We start from the raw sequence: 19,013 nt of genomic DNA on the forward strand, positions 1-19,013 counted from the left end.
TACAGGTCCAGGAGGGCAGAGGGCCGCCAGGGAGCGCAGGGTTTGGCTTGGGAAGTGCGGACCTTGCAGGAGACTCCCCCAGTCCGTGCTCTGAAGAGAAGGGACAGGAGAAGAAAGCCACGCTAGGAAAGGATTTGTTCGCCCTGGGAACAGGAGCAGTGGAGCCACGAAACGGACAACCCCGATTTACAGGGCGAAGGTGGGGAGACAAGGAACCATGAGTGACGTCTGTGCTTGGGGGGGGAGAGGCGGGGAGATTCAGGAAGTGAACAGGGTAAAGCGAGAAGGAATACCTCGCTCGCAAGAAACAAGACCGAGGAACAAACCAAAATGTTTCCCAAGTCTTGACTATGCATTATTTGAGTTCTCGGTCATTTTACACTTTTCTTTTAAAATTTTTTCATTTATTGATTTTACAGAGAGGGGTAGGGGGGAACGGGAAGTCGTTGCTTCACTCTAGCTGTTCATTAGTTGCTTGTCATGTGTGCCTTGACCAGGCATGCCCAGGGTTTCAAACCAGCGAGAGCATTCCAGGTCGGCGCTCTGTCCTCGGCACCAGGACAGGCTGTTTACACTTTTCAGTAAGCATGTTTTTTATATCTTTACTAACAGATTATTATGCAACAAAGAGGCCCAGGGCTCTGCAGCAGAGAGGAAGTTAAAAAAAAAGTCTCATAATCAGAGCAAGGCACTGATCTGGCCTCATCACTACTTTCAGTTCAAGCGGCATTGACCACATGCAGTGGGCCAGGTACTGTTGTGAGCTAAAGGTGCAGCAGCGGACAGAACAGATTGGGTGCCTGTTTTCTCAAAGGCTACACAACCTCTCACTTTCTTCTCACTATTTCCAGTTCATTTCTTGGAATCCACACCACAGTCATAATTCTTCAGCCTCATCAAAGAATCCGTCCGCCCACTGCCAGCATGTCCGAGCTGCCAGTCCTATTACAGTTCCTTGTCTTCTGAACATTCCCAGCTCTTCACTCCCTCCCCTTGTGGTACTTCTCTGTCTGAGACCTCAGACCTGGCTGAGCCCTTCCCGCGGCCTCCTACCTGCACCTGAATATTCCTAGAAGCAAGTCACACCTCAGCTGTCTGGTTTCACCTCGGTGACTCTAAACCTCAAATGGACATGTGCTATTACCAAAGGAGCCTATTCATTCTTGTCTAAGCCTGCTTTCCTTTTTCCCACATCCACTATTTTAAATTTTGAACGTTTACCATTTCCACACTCCTCTTCCCTTTTCATGATTCATTGAGAAAATTGAAGCCATCGGTTCCCTCTTTTCCTCCAACTAGACCAGGGTAGTCAACCTGGTCCTTACCGCCCACTAGGGGGCGTTCCAGCTTTCATGGTGGGCAGTAGCGGAACAACCAAAGTATAAATAAAAAGATAGATTTAACTATAGTAAGTTTTATAAAGATTTATTCTGCCAAACTTAGCGAAAATCCGACATAAAGTACTTGGTAAGTAATTATTGTTATATGCTTTAACTTGCTGTAACTGCTTTATAAATTTTAAAAAGTAAAGTTACTTCCCTACTTTATAAATCACCATGACTGTGGAACCGCTAGGTGGTTAGAAAATGTTACTACTAACAGAGATACAGAAGTGGGCGGTAGGCATAAAAAGGTTGACTACCCTGCGGTAGGCTAATTGCCCTCCAGTCCCACTCGCTCCTACTGCGAGCCGATTCCCTACACCTGCTCTGCAGCCTGTCCCCTTCCATTCTATCAGAGATTTTGGCCCTTGGCTGACTCGTCTCCTAAATTGTCACTCTCCTGTTCTGGATGTTACTGCCATATGAACAACCTCCAGAACTAACTACCTCTCGGGGCCCAGTGGGCCCTGTGGGAGGGGTGGAGCGGAGGGAAAAGGATGTAGGCGGAGCCGACTGGGGAGAGGGTCACAGGAGCCGACGTGCACTTGATTTTCTAAGGCCCGTTTTATACAGTGCGGAAGGATTCGCGCATGCGCCTCCTCTGCTGCTGGAGTAAACCGAAGACAGGGCAGCTGGTTACATAACTGGGAGCAATAGCGCAGGCTCCCACTTCCGGTCATGTTCTTTTTGGCATAGCTACTGCACAGGCGCCCCAGGCTCTAGCAGTCAGGGGTCCCCAAACTTTCTACACAGGGGGCCAGTTCACTGTCCCTCAGACCGTTGGAGGGCCGAACTGTAAAAAAAAACTATGAACAAATCCCTATGCACACTGCACATATCTTATTTTAAAGTAAAAAAACAAAACGGAAGTAGTACTGTACATGAGTGATGCCGCGCTTTGTGGCACTGCCACATACAGTACTCCAGGAGCACAGGATGTGGGTGGAGTCTTACCACCAATGAAAGAGGTGCCCCTTCCGGAAGTGCAGCAGGGGCCGGATTAATGGCCTCAGGGGGCCGCAGTTTGGGGACCCCTGCTCTAGCTCGTAACCGGACCTCACCCTCTACCGCCCTAGAGGCTGGGGCGCCTGACTTTTTTTTTAAGGCACGCCCTTGGGCCCAGAGGCTGTAACAGCAGTAGAGAGTGTGACAGACTATTACTAGTTTTCTTATTATATTTGTTAAAATAAGCAAGGCCCATTTTTAGGATGTTTTTAGGCTCTCCCACCAGTGGGAGAGAGGGTCCTCTGACAGGGCCTGGATGGCTGACAGTTCAGCATCCATCTGCAGACCTCTCAGATCTGCTGCTGATTGTTGGGACATCCATGCAGCAGTCCACTTGCACGAGGGCACACGTACTGCCCTGCCCTTCAGTCAGCAAGTCTAAGGCATGCAGTTCTGTAAGGTGACCTTCTGCATCTGGGTCGTCTCACTAAGGAGGAGACTCGGAGTGGCGAAGGACATCTAAGGCTTGGGCTACGTGTTGGGCCAATGCCTCAACCTGTAATTTTACATTAATAGTGCCACCCCCCACCCCTGTACAAAGATAACCAGAGGGTAAAACCACCAGCAAGCTCTTTTTTATTTTATGTTAGTGGTGATACATGAGGTCCCAATTTTGGGGCTTTTGTGGCAATGTCTGTACCATCTTGTCTTAGATAAACGAGCGATCCCAAGTATAGAGGCCAGTCCAGTGAGCCGGCAAGTAAGGCCAGCATACCTGTCGCAGCCTCACAACCCATTTTTTGGCAGAAAATTTGTAGGCTTTGTATGTAAGCTTTTTTTTTAATGCCACTAGTGCAGTGGTTGGCAAACTTATTAGTCAACAGAGCCAAATATCAACAGTACAATTGAAATTTCTTTTGAGAGCCAAATTTTTTAAACTTAAACTATATAGGTAGGTACATTGTTATTAATTAGGGTACTCCTAAGCTGGCCTTTGAGCCAGATTCAAGGGGCCAAAGAGCTGCATGTAGCTCGTGAGCCACAGTTTGCTGGCCACTCTGCACTAGTGGCTTGTGGTGGGGACACTGTCAGGTTAGCACACACATCTGTGGGCAGCCAGCCCACGGTAGGGTAGGGTGCACCGTTACTGTGCTGTTTTATATAAAAAGGATCTATCTGTAAAAGCTCCTCCTGAATGTTTGTCACCCACCCCCAGCTGTTACATATAGTTTTTTTCTAGCAAGGGCGGTTTATTGTGGCGAGAGTTCTGGAGAAGTGTCTCAATAGTTCGTAGACACGTTTTATGGCGGGCTCGTGCGGTGGGCATTCTAGGCGCACAACTCAGTCCAGTTCTGGAAGGAGGCAGGGGCGATACGGTAAGGGAGCCCTTCTGCCATCTCTGCAGGCAGCTCGGTGCAAATCCAGCAATGGGACACCTGATGCACCTGTGCAGACGTGTGGGCCCACAGCACAAGACTGTGGCCAGCAGTCAACCCGGACGATATGACAGCAGACAGTGAAACCATCGTAGACAAGTCCTGTCCCTCAGCGAGAATGCAAGCCACCCTCTGGTCCTGGGATAGCATGGTGGCGGGTACCGGAGGGCCTCCCGATTGGTCGGTGATACCAGACTTGTACACCTGCAGTCGGGAGGGGGCCCTCACTAAAAGCCACTGTGTGCAAGGGCACGGGCCACAGTCTCACTGCAACCCAGCCTCTCAGAAGGGAGGAGGGAGCTGCCCCAGGCAAAGCTGCTCACACATCCACCGGCTCCTTGACGAGCCAGGGTACGAGGGTCAAGCCTCTTTTTAGGCCTGTTTTTTAGGGTTTTAGTACCATTACCCACAGAGACCCCTTTGTTTTTAGTTTTTATGGCCAGCTCCATTCTTTTTTCTGTCCCATGGCCTGCCGTGGACAGAGCCTGTAGAATTGGGTCTTCATCCTGTACCTGTATATGCAAGTTCACAGATCCAGAAAGGGTCACCTTAAGGTGACAAGTTGCCCCTTTTAGTACCTGATTTATTGTAGAAGATTCTTTTCAGCGAGGCTGCTCATTCGGCAGCCGTACCGCAATGGGAAGCTGCTACTTCTACCATGTTTGTTTGTTTGTTTGTTTCTGAAGTTGGAAACGGAGGCAGTCAGACAGATTCCTGCATGCACCCGACCAGAATCCACCAGGCATGCCCACCAGGGGGTGATGCTCTGCCCATCTGGGGCGTTGCTCTGTCGCAACCAGAGCCATTCTAGCGCCTGAGGCAGAGGCCATGGAGTCATCCTCAGCGCCCGGCCAACTTTGCTCCAATGGAGCCTTGGCTGTGGGAGGGGAAGAGAGAGACAGAGAGGAAGGAGAGGGGGAGGGGTGCTTCTCCTGTGTGCCCTGGCCAGGAATCAAACCCAGGACTCCTGCACATCAGGCCGACGCTCTACCACTGAGCCAACCGGCCAGGGCCTCTACCATGTTTTTTAAGGCACCATTGTTTTTAGCTTTTCTTAAAACAATGAAATGTTTAGTTATGCCGGCAGCTTGGGGGCGATATGGTACATGTAACTGTTAGTGCACGTCACTGCCCTTAGCCCACCTCTGGGTAGCTTGCTTAATAAAAGGGATCCCTTGGTCACTTAGCAACTGCTGGTGGGTGGCTGTAGGCTGCTGAAAGGCCCTCTAAAGCCTGCGTGGTGTGCTCCTGATCAGCCCTGGCTACAGAGGAGGCATATCCCAAGCCGGTGGCAGTATCTACTGCTGTGAGACATACTGGACTCCCCGGTCTTCTGGCATGAGGCCCATGGGATCTGCCTGCCATGATTGCAGTGGCTTCTCCCCCCTCTGTGTCTGTCCTGGGGTGGTAGCCAGGTGCCTGCTCCGTGGGTATAGCTGCACCCTCCATGGGCACTGCCTCACGGCCTCTGCCCGGGACATAGCTAGACCCCAGCCCTGCATAACAAGGCCCATTGTATGAGTCCCCACATGTTCCAGCCTTTTGTGCGACCGTGCCACGCTTGCAGTGGCTCTGGGGTCTGCACGGCCGCTTGGACCTGTGCCAAGGCATCTCCAGCATCATTACCAGGGGTCTGCAAGGGTTGATGCCCAGAAACGTGGTAAATCGTGGCTCCTTCTTGCAAGCCACGCTTCCACAGGTCCTGCCACATCTTTTCCCCAGAGGGCAGTGGCCAGTAAGCCGGTCCTGAGTGGCCCAGCAGGGCAACCACAACGTCAGGCCACGGTACCCAGCCCAGCTGTCTGTGCAGATGTGCAAGTGTCCAGTTTTTTTTTTGTGTTGTTTTTTTTTAGGACCAGCTATACTGCTTGTAGCTCAGGCCACTGGCTGGACTGTCCTGTGCCCGTCTCAAACCAAAAGCTCTCTGTTTGAGGCCGCAAGGCAACAGATGACTATGGCGGTGGCTGCCCCTTACAGGAGCCATCCATGTACCACGTTCCCATGGGGGAGGCATCTCCATATGCACTCTCCTGCACTTCATCTAGGGCCAGTTCTACCTGTCTCTGTTGCAAACTGTATCGGTCCCAGGAAGGAGTGCAGCTCCCGCGTCAAGGGGCTGGACGAGAACCGGGCCCATTGTTCCAGATATGCACCCCACTTGGTCAAGGTGGGAGTCTGCACCACCCCACTTTGAGGACATGTAGCCCAAGAACGAAGCCAACCTTTGACCGGATACACGGTCTTCACTGATTGGCTGTGTCCCTGTGATACTTCACGGCCAGGCGGCGTACGTCGCTGCCAGCTGCTCCAGAGCGCCGCGGACCTCCTCTCCCTGCGGATGGATTTACTAAGCCTTTGGCAGCGCCCAGTTTATCAGGTATGCTACTACTGGATACCATAATGGCCTTAGGGGCCGCATCCCCAAGCCGCCCACTCCACCCGGGGCTGCGTTTCCAGGGGGCATCTCCCAGCACCACTCACCTCATCCTGCCTACCCTGCTTGCTGCGCCACTTGTCGGGGTCCAGGGGTCCCTTGGGAGGGGTGATGCCGAGGGAAAAGAATGTACGCAGAGCCGACGGGCGGGGGCGGGGGGGGGGAGAGGGTTACAGAGCTCATGTGCATTTTATCTTTTAAGGTCAGTTTTACACAGTGCAGAAGGGATTCGCGGGTGCACTTCCTCCTGTTCAAGTTAGCAACTGTAGATAAGGCAGCAGGTTATATAACTGTGGGAGCAACGGCGCATGCGCTCTCACTCCTGGGTCGGGTCCTGTGGCGTAGCTACTGTGCGGATGCCCGGGGCTCTAGGGGGGTAACAGGACCTCATACCAAATTTCTATATATTGATACAGACTCCCATTAGCACATTCTGCTCCACTCCTCCCAACACTAAATGTTCTTGTTCCTCGGGGCTGCTTTGGGCTCTTCGCGAGCTCCTGATGCCTTGAAAGAATTTGTACACGCTGCTGCCTCCCAATCGCGGAGCTACAGGTCACATTCTCCCCGGAACTTCAGACTAAGAAATTCATCAGCTGACTTGCCATCTCCATTTAGTTGTTTTACATGTCGATTTGAACGTGTTACAACATTTCAGTCGCCCACACAACTCGGTCTGCCACCCATCCCCAGCTTTCTCATTCCCACCAGTGGCGACACTTTCACTTAGTGGAAGTCGGAAAGCTAGGAGTCATCCATCATCCATCTTGCTGCTGCTGCTCCCCTGGCAACGGCCATATCCAGGTTCATTTGCAAACCCCATCAATCTGCCTCCAAACCCCTGGACTCGGCCCCTACCGTCATCTACCGTGATCTGGGACATCATCCTGTCTGAACTGCCGGGACCCTACTGATGACGTATTGGCCCTCCGCCAATCTCTACTCCCCACAGCTCCGAAATTGCTCACATAACCACCCTCCTTAGAATCCTTGAAATGGCTCCCACTTGCGTTTGTTGCCGGGGTCCCGCCCCCCGGGTGGATCCAGGGGTCCCACAGGAATGGACGGCGTCAGCAGGGAACGAGTGAGAGAGACGAATTCTTTTTAGCTCATCTGCCAGGCATCTCTGCTAATGGCTAGTACAGCTTTATTTTTATACAGTTACAATCACATGGTATGCAGAATACATTGATTAATAATTGTTTTTGCTTCAATATGGGTAAATATTTCAGGAACAGATGAGTACATTTCTATAAGCTATAAAACAGGTGGTAAGCCATTCTATGTACAGTTACACAATACTTGAGCAGCAACAACAATATTGATGTAAGCTTCTAAAAGGTCAGTATTGATTAATAACTCTACCTTACCTAATGGCCTATTGTCTAGTAAAATTCTGTTTGTCTACTATTTTCATATACTAGTTAAGTTCTAACTTTGTTTTTCTCAGAACGTTCCACTACCTGAAGGTCAGGTATGTAAGAGGAATGGAAAGTTTTTCTATTCTTCTATTATATGAAAAGGCTAGGAAGGTAAAGTAATGGATTAAATGAAGGCTGAAAGGTGCTTTTGTGTATAGTTACTGTTTCCTACCTATTCATAAGTCACAATCTATTTTTCCCTAATATGATTTATTGGAGGGAGTTTTCCCACAGACTTAGCCCCTTTCTGGGGATATCATAGCCAGCCTCCTATGTCTACTAGCCTAGGCAAGGGGGTATATAGGCTTTTCTGTGGAATTTACATCTTCCGTCTCATTTCCAGAGAAATTACTACAAATCTGCAGGGAAAGCACGGTGCTATTATCCCTGTGCCATAAATGATAGCACACACACCCAGAAAAAAAGGGGAGGGGACCAAATGAATCCAACAAGTTCAAAAGGGGGAAGTATCGCTGCGCCTCTTCTTCTTTTCTGTGACTGTGTCAACCAGCAGCTGTTGATCAGCTTCTGACAATTTGTGTCATAGTGTCTACAAAGATTCCACACCATCTTCCATCACTTATCTTTGTGACACTATTTCAGGCCCCTGTTCCCCTCACACCACACACAAAATGTTTTCTTTCGATTTTATTTTGCATTTGTTTCAGGTGTACAGTATAGAGCTTAGATAATTACATACCTTACAAAGTATTCCCCCCCTCAGTATTCCTAGTACCCACCTGGCAACATACGTACATATACTATAACCCCTCTGCTGTACTTACCTCCTTGTCACTATTTTGTACCTGCCAAACTGTACTTCTTAACCCCTTTATCACCCAGTCCCCCAACACCCCTCCCCTCTGGCAACCACCAGTTCTCTGAGTCTTAGTACAAAAAAAATTTTTTTAAGAAAAAAAGGGAAACGCATTAGTACAATCCACCATGTTAATAAAGAGTAAAAACTATTTGCATTTGATAAATTCCAAATCCATCCAATAAAAATAGAGGGTAGTTCCCTCAACCTGATAAAGGGCATTGATAAAAAAAACAACCACCTGCAGCAAACATTTTTATTGATTGATTTTAGAAACAGAGGAAGGGAGGGAGGGAAGGAGGAAGGGAGGGAAAGAGGGAAGGAGAGAGAGAGAGATTCGTTGTCCCACTTATTTCTGCATTCTTGGTTGATCCTTTTATGTGCCTTGACCGAAAACTGAACCTACAACCTTGGCTTCTGAGGATGATGCTTTAACCAACAGAACTACCTGGCCAGGCAAACATAATCTTTAAAAATGAAACATTAAAATGAGGATGCCTACTCTCAACACTTCTCAGCATTATCTAGTTAGTGCAAGAAAAGGAAGTGGACCTACATGGATTGGAAATAAAGATATAAAACTTCTCTTATGCACAGATGATTTGATAATGAATGTTTGAAACCCAAAAGAATTTATAGAGAATGTACTGGAATTAATTTATCCATGTAGTAAAGTTGCTAGAAACAAGATCAATATATAAAAAATCAACTCCACGTCTATATTGGTGGCAAACAAAATGAAAAGTATTGCCTGACCAGGTGGTGGCACAGCGGATAGAGTGTTGGACTGGGATGTGGAGGATCCAGGTTCGAGACCCCGAGGTCACCAGCTTGAGCGTGGGCTCATCTGGTTTGAGTGGGAAAAAAAAAAAGCTCACCAGCTTGGACCCAAGGTCACTGGCTCCAGCAAGGGGTTACTCGGTCTGCTGAAGGCCCATGGTCAAGGCACATATGAGAAAGCAATCAATGAACAACTAAGGTGTTGCAACGAAAAACTAATGATTGATGCTTCTCATCTCTCTCCGTTCCTGTCTATCCCTCTCTCTGATTCTCTCTCTGTCCCTGTAATAAATAAATAAATAAATAAATAAATAAATAAATAAATAAAATTAAAATGTCCCTCATCTGTTTCCTTAAAAAAAAAAAAGTATTAAGTAAATCTGTATTAAATTTCTGTGCTGACATAACAATATGCCACAAATTTAGTAGCTCAAAATCACACAAAAGTATTGGTATCTTGCAGTCCTGTAGGTCTGGAGTCCTTACTGTTAAGTCCTTTAAAAAAAATGGTCAAAAGACTCATGAAGATAATTTATAAAGGAGATAAACTAAGTCCCAATAAGCCCACGACAAGACGTTCTACATCATCAGATAGCAAGGAAATACAAACGAGGTGCACTTCTAAGCCACTGGGATGACTGAAGTTTCAAAGGTTCCCAATGGGAAGTGTAGACAAGGCTGTGGAGCAAATGGAATCTTGTACATCGCTTATAGGAATGTAAGATGGCAAAATCACTCTGAAAAATAGATTGTAAATCATCATGATGTTAAATACACACTTACTCCAATCCAGAAATTCCACTCCTGGATACTTATCCAAGTTAAATGAAAACATACATCCATTAAAAGACGTGTGCAGTAATGTTCACAACAGCTTTCTTTGTTATAGCAAAAAACTTGAAACCACCCAATATCCATTGGTAGGTAAGTGGAAAAAACAAATTCTGGTATACTCATTTAATGATATCTACTCTGTGATAAAGATGCATTGCTGATAGATACATACAACATCTATGAACCTCACACACTTCATGGTGAACAAAAGAAGACAGACAAAAGAGTACATAGTGTCTAATTCCATTGATACAGAGTTCTAGAACAGTCTAATGAATCTATAGTGATAACAGTGCTAGAAATCAGATCAGCAAGCCCAGGCCAGTTGACTCAGTGGTAAAGCATTGGCCCAGTGTGTGGATGTCCCGGGTTCAATTCCTATCAGGGCACACAGGAGAAGCGCCCATCTGCTTCTCCACCCCTCCCCCTCTCCTTTCTCTCTGTCTCTCTCTTCCCTTCCCTCAGCCAAGGCTCCATTGGAGCAAAGTTGGCCCTGGCACTGAGGACGGCTCCATGGCCTCTGCCTCAGGCGCTAGAATGGCTCCGGCTGCAATGTAGCATCGCCCCCTAGTGGGCTTGCTAGGTGGATCCTGGTCAGGCACATGCAGGAGTCTGTCTCTCTGCGTCCCCACTTCTCACTTCAGAAAAAATACAACCCCCCCCCAAAAAAAACCCAAGGGGAAAAAAAAGCAGTCAGACCAGCATTTTCAGCTGGTGAGTGTGGAGAAGGGGATTTACTTCAAAGTAGCCTAAGAGCACTTTTTTGGGGTGAAGAAAATGTTTCAGATCTAGATTGGAGATGGTTACACAAAATTATGTTGTGAAAACTCCTCAAACCACTCACTTCAAATCTGCTTGTTTTATTGTGTGTTATTGTATATAAAGTATATAAAGTTAACAAAAATTAATAGACTATGAAGCAAATAGGATGAATAATGATGAAATCAGTAGAAATTATAACAAAAATCAGTTATTCATGAAATAGAAGAGATCCATTTCAAATAGAAATAATGGGTAATGGGCTTTGGAATTGTTGATAATCCAAAAATTGATGAGGAGTGATCAAACTGGAAAAAGTACTGACAATTTGATATAAAATACTGATTTATAAAACTCACAATTTGAATATAAAATTACAACATCTATGACAACTTGGTAATAAACGTGTCATGAATTCTAACTATTTAGGTTAAGTCACAACACCAGAAAGTCACAAACCTTACAGTTCATATGTAAAAAAACCCCAAACAACTTGAATTTTTCTTTAATTTGGGAATCCCAAAAATTAACATGACATGATCAAACAAAACCATTAATTTGAAACTTTCATAAACTCTTAGTGAAATTTCATCAAACTTGCTCGAGAAAAGACTGAATAACCTCTGCATTTTCTGTAGAAAATGATCTTCAACCTTATTGTTGAGGTAAAGTATATAAAACCAAAATACATAACGTTTTTAGAGTTGTTTGCAGTTTATATACACTGTATTTTCCCTTGATTTTTAATTATTTTGGGTTTTTCCGTTTAAATTTTTGTGATTTCTACTTTTCATTCCAAATAATTATTAATTTATTCCCAATTTTGTATTTATAAATTTTACTGCAGTATTTTTAAGAACATCTCAAGCTGTTTAAGCTTTGGGCTCTACAACTCCGGACTATACCTTGTTCAGTCTCGGGGCATAATGTTGAGTGTAAAAAGCAATTTTCAGAAAAATGCATTCAGTATAATTTCATAAAGTTAAAAAGCATGCAAAACTTAAAATATTGCTTCCAGATTAAAAAACAAATGCGGTAAAATGATCAGGCCCACGGAGGGCTCAGAAGCAGGATGAAATTATGACTGTCGTGGGACCTAGGCATTTTTTGTTCCAGGGGCACTTTCCTTCTTAGAAATATCACAAATCACACTTGATAACCATATTGTCATAAACAAATACATTGCTAAATAGTAGACGATGTTCAACCTAAAATTTCACTTCTGTTTGTATTTTATAGGAAATTAAAACATATTCATGTGTCCCTAGCCTAAGCTACCCGTGTCTAGTGAAGTCCGTCTGTTCAGTATTCAGGCTAATATTGTTCCTGACATTATGTGATGAGCAGCGTGGCATTTTATACTATTCTTTCATATCTGCTTTAATAATGTATGTAATACATGCTGCAAGGATATACATAAAAATGGTTCTCACAGGGAAAACAAACTCAGGTGAATTTTGCCACCTTGTTTCTCTCTTTTTTTAAGTTTATCTTCGGTCATCACCCTGGTCTGCAGTTTTTCTGGTATTACATCAAAATATTTAAAAAGGGAGGGATGCGTGTACAATGTATAACACAGTAGCTCGAGTGTGAAACGGGTTTGTCCCTTTTTACTTATGTGAACACTTCAATGGCGTCTGGCCACACTCGTCCACGGCATGGAACGATCTAGAACTAGAAGCGAGGAGAATAACGGTTTCCGCCTAGTGCTCTAACGTCAACCATCAGGTGGGCTCATTACCATAACGGCCCCTTGGCCACGCCCCTCGCCGGAAGCTTCTCACCCCCCAGTCCTCTCCGAGTGTCGCTGCCTGCTTCTCATTCTGGGTGGAGGGCGCTCCTGAGCGACACCACCGCCGAGCGCCCTGCTGGGGCGGCCCGTCTGGGCTCCTCTTTCCTTGACATCATTGATCCGTGTTAGTAATTATTTGTTGTTTTTATTATGTCTTCTCTATTAGAGTAAAAGCTAGGGGTGGTTTTTTTCTCATGGAAGTCAGGAGTAGGTGGTGGGTAGGCCTTGGGATGGGAGGCAGAGGCCATGGAGCCGTCCTCAGCGCCCGGGCCAACTTTGCTCCAATGGAGCCTTGGCTGTGGGAAGGGTAGAGGGAGACAGACAGGAAGGAGAGGGGGAGGAGTGGGGAAGCAGATGGGCGCTTCTCCTGTGTGCCCTGGCCAGGAATCGAACCCGGGACTTGCACATGCTGGGCTACGCTCTACCACTCCAGGGCCTACCCCAGTTGGTGGTTTTTTACTGTGATAGCTGGGATTGTTTTTCTTTAAAATACTTATTATAAATGTATCCCTTTTATGAACTAGGAAGCCTGTGGATTCCCCCCAAATTGCAGTACTTCGGATAGTTTATTTTTTTGGAATACCAAGTATCTCTATTCCTCTGGTTACAGGTTGATTACATACTAGTGAGGTCTTTTTAAAGGAAATCAAAAATAGGGGGGCAAAAGTTCCTTTGCGCTCCGTAGTATACGCTCCTGAAACGCCTGGACCGGAGAGAACGGAAAAAGCACAGGGCGGAAGAGGCAGCAAGTTGGGCGCCCCCGGTCCGTCGGGGCTTAGAGCGGCCGGGGCACACCACCCGGGGGAAAAAGTCCTGGGCAGGGTCAGCGATTACTCCGGGGGTGGAACTCCGCCCCCAACACGCAAGCACTCATGATTGGCCGGCACGGCTCCCCGGAAGTGATGCCCGTGCCAGGTGTGTCGGCCTCCTCGCGGAGTTCGAGCGCGTCTTCCCGCAGGCCCCGCCCCTCGGCGCACCAAAACAAAGTGGCGGCGGGACGGGGCTTGCGCGCAGGACCCGGCTCTCCGCTGGCGGCGCGCGCGCGGGTTGGGCGGCGCGGTGCAGCCTTGCACTTCCGCCCTCGGCCGACGGAGGAGCGGAGGTTTGGAGGTGGGCTAAAGCGGCCCACGCGAGGCCACACTGGGTGAGGAGAGCGGCGGGCTGGAGGTCGCCCGCGTGCGCGCGGGCTCTCGTGGACCAACTTTCGTGGCGCGTGGGGTCCGGGCAGGCGGGCGGGTGGGGGTGGGGCGGCGTGCGCTCGGCTGCTCTCCGGAGGGTCAGGGCGCTGCAAGTGGGAGCGCCCCTACAGTGTCTCGTGGGTCTTCCCTTGGTGCCACCTGCACTCCTGTGTCCCGGGCTCTGGGATCCCCTTCTCTTCCTTCCTGGGTGTCTACTGTGCGTTATCGTCGGAGTTACTTTGGGTTTGGGCGTTGTGCCATGTCTTTGGGGATAGGGGCGCGTGGGAGGTTGTGGGGATATTCTCGCTGCAGAAAGTCTGGTGCCCTCTCGATGCCTCTGCATTTCTCCTGCTCCAGGGGTCTCCCTTTGGAGAGGGTGCTTCTCCCTAATGTCCACCTGAACCCTCCCAGCTCCACCTGAAGGTGATGGAGCGCTGACAACCAGCCCAGGGGGCTTTCCCTGCCCACCCCACCTTCGATGTGCCAAAGGCTGACACGGCTCAGAAGGATCCAGGCATAAGGCTTGAAGGGAAGAGGACTCTACAGTCAGGAGGAGTTTGACGTTTAAAGTGACAGAGATGAGTTAGTTACTAACGATCATAGGACTGATCATACCTGCATTTGCTCACTTGGGGAATTTTTGACGAAGTGCTTCGCTGGTCCCTGCGTGGGGCCAGACCCAATAGGATGAATACCTCCCTCCTTCCTGGTAGAGGCAAAGCGCAGTTGCACCATTTTTTCGTGTTACAGTGATATGCTATAGTAATTAAATATATAGAAATATAGGAAAATACAGAAAATATATAGAAATAAGTAACAACATAATATTAAAAGCTGTTAAAACAAGTGAATAAGGGTACACTCTCTGGGAACTAATCTAGTATGTAGGGGTATGATAGGCAAGACCATACCCTCTGCGCAGGCTTCATGTGACAATTCTGTAGATTAACACCTGTTAGGAGCTGTATACCAGAAGGGGTATTTAAGTTGAGGGGGCCCCTGTCATCCAGACTCCAACATTGAGCTCGGGTCATCTCCATGCCGCTCTGACCAAGGACAGCCGAGAGGAGCACATCGACGGGGCCCTTAAACTGTACCCATGAACCCCATAGGATCTGTGAGTACTAAACTGCTTGTGTGATTCTGCAACTAACGTGTGTCGGTCGAGTCTTTCCTCTGGTGGCTATTGGTTTCGGCACTGATAAGTAGCATCCTCATAGCCTCTGCAAGTGTAGTCTTGAAGAGGCTGCCAGCCCTGCTGTTAAGTAGGAGTGTTCTACTGCACAGGGCAGTCGAATCAGGGATGCCTGATGGATGTAGAGCTCGGGCTCTACTGGCACTCTTTATTACTTGTGTGCCTACAGCCGTGATGGGCAATCTTTTGAACTTAGTGTGTCAAAATTCGCCAAAAAACCAAGCATAACTCGAGTGATGTGTCACTTCGAGAAAAAAACCATAATTTTGCGATATTTATAGTTTAACCAAAATGTATAATTGTAATATATAACTATTTAATAAACCAAAAACTATTTAACTTACCTTGCTTAGTGACTTCTTTGTTCATCTGTCAGTCGGTTTCTTTTGTTGGTCTTGATATTATTTAACTTGTGTGGGGTGCCGTGAACTAAGATAAATAAGGGGGAGGGGGAATTCTTAAACTAACCTGCCTATTAGTGACTTTTTTGTTGCTGAATTTCATTGGCTAAATCTTCAGTTGAAGGTTGGTAATTTGAACACGTCAAGCCCAAGCAAGCGCTCCTAACTTCATCTGTCAGTTTCTTTTGTTGGTTTTGATATGCGGAGAATAAGGTCTCACAAAAGTACGTAGAGGGAAAAATTGTGAGTAAAGCCATTGCTATATTTTTCAGGGTGCTAAAAGTGTCTGGTAACCAGTTCCAGGCACTCCAAATTTCCTGTTCGTGGTGGCATTCCTCTTGATTCTCCAAGCGGCACCTTTCCAGATTCTCAAGCTTTGACCTCAAGTTGACAAACACCTGAGCCCAGATGCTGTCTTGAAATTCTGCAAGTTGCATCTTAATGTAAATTAAGATGGCTGCCGCTATTTCTAATGGCGGGAAACGGCACCCATCGCACAGGCCCTCGCCTCTCCCAGCCTCCCCCTCACTTATCTCAGTAATGATGGTCAGTTAGAAATCCACGACACCCCAGAACAGTAGACTGGATGATGGTTGCTGTGGTTATGTGGTTGCTGGTGATGGCGATCACAGGGCCCCAGAGATGCGTCCCCCGCGGCATTCTGCTGCTCCCTGCTCCGTCTGCTGGAAGTGAGGTCAAAGATCCCCTAACGGCCTAACTGGAAGTCCCAGAACTAGACGCTCTGTGCCAGAGTTCTGTTGTTTTGGCTTACAGACCAGAGTGTGCTACAGCAAATGTTTTATCCTCTGCTACTGCAACTGGCCGTGCAGGAGCCGAGGATGAAACGTCCTTCTCGGCATGTGGCCCCATACTTCTCTGGTATGTGGCAGCATGTCATCGAAAATGGCTACGTGTGTCAGTGCTGACACGTGTGTCATAGGTTTGCCATCACGGGCCTACAGTCAGGGTTGACTAACCTGACTGAGTGAGCTTTTTCATCAAATGATAACATCTGGCTCTACTTAATAGGATAGATACCAAACTCAGGTAAGATAAGAGTGTCAAGACTGCTTTATCCATTTGTTTGTGTTTTTTCCTCAGAAATGTTCTTTTGGGGCCAAAGTCTGGGTGTATCCTCGCCTATTCACCAATAAGCCCAGGAATCTCCACTGAGAGGATCACATCTCTGTGAAGCATTAAACCCTTAACTCAGGTAATTATTTTTTGACCAGATGTTTAATAGGACACTTATTCAGTTACTTCATATGTGCTGAGTTATACAGAAGAGATCCTTGTGCTCCGGGTTCAGAATTGCTGAGAATCGTAACTCAGCCCAACATGGAAGTGCAGCGAGAGAAACATACAAGGTCACCAGAGGCAGGCTGGGGGAGGAGGGTCAGCCAGCCCCAGATGAGGTGACACTGATGACACTTGGGGCTGGGTTAGCTGCTCATGAGCAGTTCTTAAATCTGGTTTTAATCAGAATCGTAGGTGGGGTTCTTTTAAAGAATAGAATCTGCATATTATCAGTAGAATTTAATGTGTTGTTTTTGTTTTTTTTAACTTTTTGTGGTGAGTGTGATGTACCAGACGGAGGTGTGAAGGTTGAGTGCTCAGAGCCAAACACCCTGAAGCCCTGTAGAGAGAGCAGGTGAGAGGGAGTGGCAGGGGGTGATGCAGAAGCCGGGCCCTCCTGTGTGGTGAGCTCAGAAACGGAGTTTTATCCCAAACTGGAGGAGTCGTGTGTGCTTTCCAAGGCCAGTCTTTTTGTTTGCTCTTTGGCAGCATTTTGGAGGAAGAGTTGGTGGTGGATCCAAACAAGAGGCAGAAGAACCCCATTTAGGCTTCTGTAATCCAGGCAAATCATAGAAAATTCCTAAATAAACTAAGGCAGTGGCAGTCTTGCTGAGAATGAAGCACAGGTGTGATTGACGAGGTCGACTCTGGAACTGAGATGGGGGCTGAGGGACAGAGAGGATCGGGCAATGTGCAGGTTCCTGGTTTGAAAACTGAAGGGATTGTAATGCCCTGAGCATAGAAGATGCTGCATTTAAGGGAAGGACGTTCTCTTCTGGTTCTGTCTACTCTGAGGTGCCTGGCAGGTGAGCAGACTCACTGCAGTTGGTACTGACTCTGTGTAGTGCCTAGGCTCTCGTTTACTGAGTAGCTGAAATAGAGGTAAGCATTACATTAAGAGGGTTACAGACATCAACTCACTCTTTCGGGCTGCTTCCAAATAGGTAGTGGTTGAAGCAGTGGTTTGAATTAGTTCACCCAGAAAGAGCATAGTAAATGCAGAGGTTAGAGTCCTAAGGACAACTGTGGGAGTTTAGATATTTGCACAGACAAAAAGGAAGAGGTGGTTGTGAAGGAGACTGAGGAGAGGAACTGAGAGGAGAATGGTGTGTTTTCTTAGGTAAGAAGTGCATTGCTTCTTACCTAAGCAAGAAAAAAACAAGAAGTTTCTTGTTTTTTTCCTTTTACACATTACAAAATTTAATCTGTATTAGTAACATTTTATCCATCACAATTTTTCTTTTTAAAAAAATTTTTAATTGAATTTCTCTGGATGACTTTGGTTAATAAAACCATGCAGATTTCAAGTGTACAATTTAGTAATACATCATTGCATTCTGTGTTAACCGAAAGTAGTCTTTTTCCGTCCCCATTTATACACCCCTTGCACTCCTCCCCCCTCCTCCACCCCTCCCCCTCCTCTTCCTCCTTTCCCCTCCTCCTCCCTCCTTTCCCCTCCCCTCCCCCCTCCACTCCTTCCCCTTCCACCCTTTTCCCCCTCCTCCACTCCCTCCACCCCCTCTTCCCCCTACCTTCCTCCAGCACCCCACTGCCCTCCACCCCCTGCCACCCCCTCCACCCCCTCACCCCTCCTCTACCCCCTCCACCTCACCCCTCCACCCCCACTCCACTCCCCTCCATCCCACTCTACCCTGCTCCACCCCCCCACCCCCCTCCACCCCCTCTATACCCGCTTCACCCCCCCTCAACCCCCTCCACCCTCCTCTATCCACCCCACCCCCTCCACCCACCCCACCCCCTCCACCCCCTCTATTGCTTCACCCTCCACGGCCTCTATCCTGCTTCACTCCCCACCCCCTTCACCCCCCTCCACCCCCACCCCCTTCACCCTCCTCCACCCCCTCTATCCTGCTTCACCCCCACCCCCCTCCACCCCCTCCACCCCCCTATCTTGGCCTCCACCCTCTTCTACCCCTCTCTACTCTCCTCTACCCCATGGCCAGCATTTTCATGTGCTTTAGAGGAATTAAGTCAAGAACCTACTGGGTTTGATAATACAGAGGTTTTGAAGCACTTCTGTGACAACATCAGTGAAGTACAAGGGTAGAAAACCAGAGTGCAAAGGGGCTGAAGAATATCCAGTTGTGTTCTTTTTTCAAGTTTAGCTGTGAAGGAGAGGAGAAAGTGAAGTTTCTGGTGAGCTAATATTGAGCAGGGATATCCCCAGGGTAAGTCCGTGGGAAGTTAGAGCTGTGCCTCTGGTGAAGCACCTGCATCACTGCCGCATCGGCTCCCCGGTCCAAGGTCGAAGCGCCCCGTATCACTGCCGCATCGGCTCCCCGGTCCAAGGTCGAAGCTCCCCGTATCACTGCCGCATCGGCT

The 19,013-nt window shown here is 47.7% G+C and overlaps 1 protein-coding gene across 4 annotated transcripts in view; it reads left to right on the top strand.

The window, feature by feature from the left end:
- Positions 1-6,068: 6,068 nt before the first annotated feature.
- SETX (senataxin) overlaps positions 6,069-19,013 on the top strand; it is a 78,190-nt gene continuing 65,245 nt past the window's right edge. The window contains exons 1-3 of one of the 4 annotated variants that reach the window (XM_066255880.1): positions 13,539-13,744; positions 14,789-14,895; positions 16,476-16,587. The gene's annotated coding sequence lies outside the window, so the exon portion shown is untranslated. Of the gene's footprint in view, positions 6,141-13,537; positions 13,745-14,788; positions 14,896-16,475; positions 16,588-19,013 lie in introns of those variants that run through there. The other 3 variants (XM_066255881.1, XM_066255882.1, XM_066255878.1) reach the window with 3 other exon arrangements.

Source organism: Saccopteryx bilineata, chromosome 2 (assembly GCF_036850765.1).
Source record: "Saccopteryx bilineata isolate mSacBil1 chromosome 2, mSacBil1_pri_phased_curated, whole genome shotgun sequence".
Taxonomy (NCBI): Eukaryota; Metazoa; Chordata; class Mammalia; order Chiroptera; family Emballonuridae; genus Saccopteryx; species Saccopteryx bilineata.